General features: G+C 38.4%; 2 long non-coding RNA genes and 1 pseudogene across 3 annotated transcripts in view; 1 reads left to right on the top strand and 2 right to left on the bottom strand.

The window, feature by feature from the left end:
• The window catches only part of LOC138049888 (uncharacterized), a 21,023-nt gene that overhangs the window by 6,628 nt on the left and 6,895 nt on the right, over nucleotides 1-7,500 (bottom strand). The window lies entirely within an intron of this gene.
• On the bottom strand, nucleotides 599-2,715 carry LOC138048872 (uncharacterized). The gene is made up of 2 exons (XR_011132229.1): nucleotides 1,829-2,715; nucleotides 599-926 (listed from the first exon to the last, which is right to left on the bottom strand). It is a non-coding gene; the product is annotated as an uncharacterized lncRNA (long non-coding RNA).
• The window catches only part of LOC138050102 (deleted in azoospermia protein 2-like), a 6,600-nt pseudogene continuing 4,000 nt past the window's right edge, over nucleotides 4,901-7,500 (top strand).

Genomic DNA, 7,500 nt, shown 5'->3' with positions numbered 1-7,500 from the left:
TAATGACTGCTCCCGAGGGAAACAGTTCATTTTCTTTCCATAAAAATTTCCAATGTTCCCCTGAGTTGCAGACGAGGGAAACAAAATGAACTGTTTCCTGAGAGACCAGTCATTAAGTGATTTGTTATATAGCACAAATAGGAAAACGTGCAATGGGAACAGCAACGGTGGTCGTCGGTCAACATTTGCGGGCAACAGTGCACTGTTACCCTCTGACGTCATAGATTTTGCACTGTTGCCCACTCAGAGACTTTTGAACGGCAAAAGTGTTATTGTTAGATGTCATGTGACCTTGAAGTAACCAATGAGAGCATGCACTGCTGGAGGCAAAAAACAGTTATATAACAAAAATAATTATTATTCAACATAACACACTTTTGCTGGAAAAACAAGAATATTGAACAAAACAAATAGTGTATTGTAATAATCAACTGATGTATGTTTAGTATTTTTTCCTTTCATTTTCCCGAATTTGTTCTCAACCTATATATATCTGTTTGGGTCTTGAAAGTTAGCAGAAAATTGGGCAATCCACTCAAAAGAGACACTTGTAATACCACTGGCAGTACTAAATCCTAACATTACTCAACAACAAAGACAATATTATTTGTGTTCCTTTAATATATGTTTTACAACTAAAGGAGACACTGCATTTAGCTCTCTTGTGCACCACACAATTTCACAAGTCACTAGTCAACCACTAAACAAAATGAGGAAAGAAATTATATGATCCAGACAAAATGGGAAATTTTGGTGGTGAACATTCTCCAGACCTGTTTGAAAATATCTTCCATGCCACAATGTATTTACAATAATGAAAAGGGTTTTCCGTGAACCAAGAAAGCTAATCTGCAGAGAGTAAAAGTAGGTTGCTGTACTACTGCACAACTTCAGTTTCTTCATAACTCAGGTATGGCTACCATTTCCTACTGACAAAAACAATGATAAAACCATTACACAGAAAGTGAATCATGACAGTGTACGCACAAGGGGAAAGATAATACCGCTCAGTATGAAATTTGGAACCACGGATAGTGAGGTTTTAGCTTTCTGATTGGTTCACACACTCTCAGTTAACAGGTCTTATACAGTATGACATAACATGGAAACTGATTGCATCAAGGGTTACCACGCTGGAAACTGATTGGCTTTAAATTTGTCCAAGTGTTAAGAATCAAATGAAAATTTAACAAAACAATAATCAATGGATATGATTGAGTGGTTGATCTCATATCAACATGCACTCATGGAATTATAATATTATTGTTCATTATTGTCTTGTGCTATCGGAATTATATGCTTATTAGTATAATTACTGAAAGTTCTCTGCGCTGATTGGTTGTCATCGAGATGATTATTATTACGTGATAATCACCTAAGCGGTTTTTCAAAATAGCCACAAGCTGTTTTGTTGAGATGACAGAAGAATAAATTAATTGTTTTAAAGAAAATGTGTATATTCAAATAATCAACTAGGTAATAATTGATTTGCATGATGGCATCATTTACTAAGAAATTGAGTTGCTTTTATTGTCAGGCAAATTTAAATTATTGTTTCCGATATTCCCTCAGACTCTATGAATGTTGGTGAATAAAAACCTGAACTTTCATCTTGGTTTTTATTAACCGATATTCACCTTGCCTTCGGCGAATAATAATTGTTAATAATTATTATTTGGTGTTTATACTAATTTTTAGTGTAATAGAATTTTCAGTCACAGGTACACATCTAACTAAAGTTGTGAGGCTTATTATAATTATTATCATTATTATTATATTATATTATTATTATTACTATTATTATTATTATTATTATTATATAATGTACCTGAAGTGTTTGCATGCTTCCAAATGCATAAAGCTTTACTGCACATGTGTTTTTGTAGCCGTTTTGCAAACTTACATTTTTAAATGTGAAAAAGTTGACCAATATATATAGTTACTCTGTTACAGTAATGTACTTTTCTGGGCTGTTCCACAACTGATCAGGACAATATTGCCAAACACTGAGTGGAAGACGCTTTGATGCAGATTTCCTGGAATGGTTTCTGCAAAAATATTTGCGAGGAACAGCAACAAAAACCTCGCACAGATCGATGGCATTTAACAGTCAAGGTTACGTGACGTGGAAATTGTAAATGCCAGGTGTCAAGAAAATTCAACTTTGTGGCTGAAGTTCACTCACAGTTCATCTGCAGCAAGAAACCCAGTGGACGATTTTATACGATCAAAGTTGTATGACCGCGTTACAGTTCTCAATAACGTACAACGGCCAGCCAAACTTATTTTCAAAAGCAAAAACCTTTCGTCCATCAAGACCAAGTTGCTCCTGTAGTTCCCGAGAACAAAGAAGAATTTCGTTGCCAGTTCGCTGGTTTCTGTAAGATTTTTAAATAATCTGGGGGCAGACCAACACCCCATGTCAAGAAAATTCACAGTAGCCAAAACCAACAAAATGATACAAGAGGACGCATTGCTACTTGACATGCAGACTTGCGAAGTAATCAATCGTGTGTCCTCGACCGTTGATTTGGAATCGCTGAGTGTTCTCTCCGACCTTGAAAAAAATTCCTCTGGCACCCAGGGTATGAGTCGGCTAACTTTCCACAAAATTTGACAAATGCTAGAGTGTTAATCTCCACTTCGATCGATCACTATCTCGATCACTTCGAATCTTTAGAGTTTGCGCAGGCGCAGTTACGCGAAAAAAAGCCATTTTACGTCAGTATTCTCTAGCCAATCAGCGGTTTTTGCGCTCTGTCGCTCTGGCCGGTTCGGCCCGTTCCAATTTAACAGTCCGCGATTCACGGACTTCCGATCGTTCTGCGCAGTCTCGATTTTTTTTCAAAATGGCGGACCAAGCCAAGTCTCTTACACGAGGCGTTGAATCATGGAATGGAAATTCTAGATTTAAGCGACATCACATTGAAAGGAAAGAAGTACGAGGGTTTGAAGCTATCTGTGCTTGTCATTTCGCCGTTAAATACCTCAAATACACGATCAAATTTTTAAGATGAGAGAGGGAGGACTGAATTTTAAAAGAGGGTTCGGTTGACAGGAGCTGACGACAGGGATCAAGTTGCACTGAATTAAATGCTGTACGTGTTAAATACATCCGAGTGATAATACTTTCGCATGTGAAATGTTCTAAGCTCTATTGAAGTAGAGATAATAATATTATGATGCGTAAGTAAACAACTTGAAATTAGCATTTATTACTAAAAATAAATGATCACATATACTGGTAATAAATTATTTTCTTATGTTTTGCAGCTAAAAGCCTGCCTAATGGTCCTAATGTTACCAATTTTGTCTGTTGCTTGGGAATTATGTATACTTTTTTTATCAACTTGTAATAATCATAATAAACACTACTTTATTTAAGTGTCAATGGATTTAGCACTAGAGAACTAATTGGAGAAACTAATGAAAGTAACTCAAATCAAATATGTTTTTTGTGGATGTGGTAAAACCGGAGTACCCGGAGAAAAACCTTCCGCAATAGAGAAGAGAACCAACAAACTCAACCCACATATGATGCTGAGTTTGGGAATTGAATCCAGACCACATTAGTGGGAGGCAAGTGCTCTTACCACTGCACCACTCCTGCTCCCTGACTGACTGGATAAAATCTGTATATTTGCACCCAGTAGTCAATTTACTCTGTAACTGTTGAACTTCAAAGTTAAATTTAAGTTAAAATGAATCCAACCTAAATAATTATTGTTTGATTCCCAATAATTTCCTTTGTATTTTAAACCTACTGATGATAAATAATGATGTTGGGAGACAAATCTTGATCAAAATGTAACTACATGCAGGATGAAGTCATTTAAGTTGCCTGAATTTCACATAAATATTAATGTGTTTACATATTTTTAGAAAATATATATCATTGGACACCTTGTTCTTACATCTTGGCACTAGCAAAACTGAGGAACTATATCACTCTTTTTGCACAGCTTCTTGCACTGGTCGTTGATATCCTTAAGGGTAACTGCCTTAATTGGATCTCCAAAAACCATGTCTTCCATCACAATGTTTCAAAATCTGGAGAGGTTTTGCTCCACTATTCATCATTGTTGACAGTTGTTTGACATAATCACTGTTTTATTCAGTTAACAAATGATACAAAATACCATTAATATTTTTAATGTGAATTTTAACAATGATTGATCACAAATAAATTATTATTCATGGTCTTCATCTTCAGTTTGTTGGTTTGGGCAAATTATTGAAAGTAATAAGATAAATGACTAACTTTGTTGTTCTAAGAGTTATCATAATTTTATTATTATTGCCAATAACAGGCACACTGTATTTTGCGTGTGAATATCATTGCACATTCTAAATTATAAAATAATTAGGATAGTACATGCACTCCCATTAATATTGGTCAATAGCTGTGTTTAGATGAGAGTATGTAAACACAGCTGTGACATCACACGAATTTTGATTGGTTATGTGTTGTCAGACGCATGTTTTGATTGGCTGGTTGGAAATATGGGCGTGTATGTTATGCAAACCCTCGACTGTGTCTCTGGTTTGCATAACTGTCGAGAATTCTCCCAACTGCGCTTGGCATTTAGATGAGGCTATGTAAACATGGAAAACGTCCTCTATTGCTTAAATAACACAACAAAATATAACTTTTTGATCGGTTGCTTTATCTCAAGAGAAGCACTTCTGGAAGGCAGTTTTCTATTAAGCAATGGCCATTGAAGCATATTCAACCAAGCCTTTGCCTGTTGGGTGCATCTGGCAAAATAGTCCAAAATGCATGTGGGGCTTCTTTTTTATGGTGCAAACAGGGACAGTCTGAATTATGTTGATCTCTTTTTAGCCAACATTCGCTCTGACGAAGGGCTAACACTCGAAACGTCAGCTTTCCAAATCATTCATGGTGGTAATTCGACCTTTATCAAAATATTTGATAAAGCCAAATTTTCCTGTTCACCATGACACTGTATGCAATCAATGTAACATTGAGACAATTTAGCATGTAACAGGGCCCCTCCTCAAGTATTGAGGCTTGTCGAAGAATAGGTTATTGGCTAAGCTCTTCTGACCCTACAATTTACCAGTTTAATAAATTATATACTAGCCCAAAACAGCGATGTGAAAGTTAACCACCAGGTACCCAATTTACTGTGGCCATAATAATCCTCTGAAAACTGAGAACCCAAAAGTTGTTTTTCAGTAGCTGTGTACAAGCAGGAGAATCCTTCAAGCTCTCCTCTGGATAAGAAACTATCCCGAAGATGCAGGTTGTCAAGATCACTTGTGATTGAACTTGACAGGAATTTATCCATTTTTTGGATAGCCCCCCTCCTCCTCTTAATCCCCATTTTTCATCAGGGGCTGTAGTCCCTTTTCATCAGGGGTTGCTCTCAACTGAAGCCTTTTGTATCAACCTTAGTTGTATGATTTTCTTATAACTAATGCAAACTGGACATGGAAGGAATCAAGTTCCAACTTTAATGCGATATTACACAAAGAAAATACTTACAAATTTCATTATTGCAATAAGAGAATGCAACAAAAAAGTACGCGATAACCGGGTTAGCTGTTGGCTTCATCTTTTCTTCCTCACCACGGACATATTCAAAAGGAGTCAAGGCTTTGCGTTGTTAAACACATGAACAATAATTACACTGTAAACACATGAATCGATCGAGCTTAGTCAAAAATCCTGCGTAACATATAACCAGCTGACCTTGCTCCTTTTTTTCTCGCGTCCCACACCTGGTGAAGGACGGGCTCTGCTGCACAGACTTCCTTCTTTTAGATCGGATAACCGACTCGTGCTGAGCTTTCGAATGAACTACCGTCTTTATAGACTCCTGAAATGTCGTGACCGTAACGTAGCAAGATCTACATATTCGCGATGGTAATAAACCATCGTTGACAGAAATTTTCAAACCATAAAACTCTTCTCAATCCCGTACGATTCCTTCCCTAATTGTCTTTTCACCAAATAAATCCAAAGGATGGTTGTTACTAATAATATATCTGTTGCAAGTACGGCAAACAGAAAATCGAATCCCTTCGGCCATTCTCTTCCGATTTCTTCCGGTTATCATTTTTATTGTGTTCCCATCTGACCAATCAGTGGCGAGAACGGATTGGAACCGGCCAGAGCTCAAGCTCTCGATCCGGGTAGGTACTTCATATATGATAATTATTATGTACCGTACTTCTTTTGGCAGTTTAATGTACCCAGTTGTCTTTCTACTCTGTTAGACGGATGCAAAGTCACCTTGATACTCTGTTACCCTGCAACCTTATCAGACTGTTACCTGTTACCCCGGTATCTCGTTACCTCGTTACCCTGTTACCCTGTACCCCTGCTACCCTATTACCCCGTTGCCTGTTACCCTGTTACTTTGTTACCGTGTTACCATGTCACCTCGTTACCCCGTTACCTTGTTGACCCGTTACCATGTTACCTTGTTACCCTGTTACCCGTTACCCGGTAACCCTGTTGTTATGTTACCATGTTACCTCGTTACCCCGTTACCTTGTTGACCCGTTACCATGTTACCTTGTTACCCTGTTACCCGTTACCCTGTAACCCTGTTGTTATGTTACCCCGTTACCCCGTTACCTTGTTACCCCGTTACCATGTTACCTTGTTACCCTGTTACCCGTTACCCTGTAACCCTGTTGTTATGTTACCCCGTTACCCCGTTACCATGTTACCTTGTTACCCTGTTACCTGTTACCTCGCTACCCTGTTACCTTGATACCTGTTACATTGTTACCTTGTTACCCCGTTACCCAGGTACCTTGTTACCATGTCACCTCGTTACCCCGTTATCTTGTTACCTGTTACCTGTTACATTATTACCACGTCACCTGTTACCTTGTTTCCCTTTTACCGTTACCCCATTACCCTGTTATTTTGATACTCTGTTACCTGTTAACCCGTTACCCCGTTACCCTGTTACCCTGTTGTTATGTTACCCCGTTACCCCGTTACCCCGTTACCCTGTTACCGTGTTACCTGTTACCTTGTTACGCTGTTACAGTGTTACCGTGTTACCTGTTACCTTGTTACCCTGTTACCCCGTTACCATGTTACCGTGTTACCTGTTACCTTGTTCCCCGTTACCTGTTATCCCGTTACCCTGTTACCTTGTTACCTGTTACATTATTACCATGTCACCTGTTACCTTGTTTCCCTGTTACCGTTACCCTGTTACTTTGATACTCTGTTACTTGTTGCCCCGTTACCGTGTTACCGTGTTACCTGTATCTGTTACCTGTTACCTGTTACCCGTTACCCTGTTACCTTGTTACCTGTTACATTGTTACCACGTCACCTCGTTACCCCGTTACCTTGTTACCTGTTACCTGTTACATTAATACCATGTCACCTGTTACCTTGTTACCCTGTTATCTTCTTACTTTGTTACCCGTTACCCTGTTACTTTGATACTCTGTTACCTGTTACCCCGTTACCCCGCTACCCCGTTACCCACTTGTTATGTTACCCCG

The sequence above is a fragment of the Montipora capricornis genome, chromosome 5 (assembly GCF_036669925.1).
Source record: "Montipora capricornis isolate CH-2021 chromosome 5, ASM3666992v2, whole genome shotgun sequence".
Lineage (NCBI taxonomy): Eukaryota > Metazoa > Cnidaria > Anthozoa > Scleractinia > Acroporidae > Montipora > Montipora capricornis.
The sequence above is the reverse complement of the archived record's forward strand: the minus strand, read 5'-3'. Positions and strand labels throughout refer to the sequence as shown.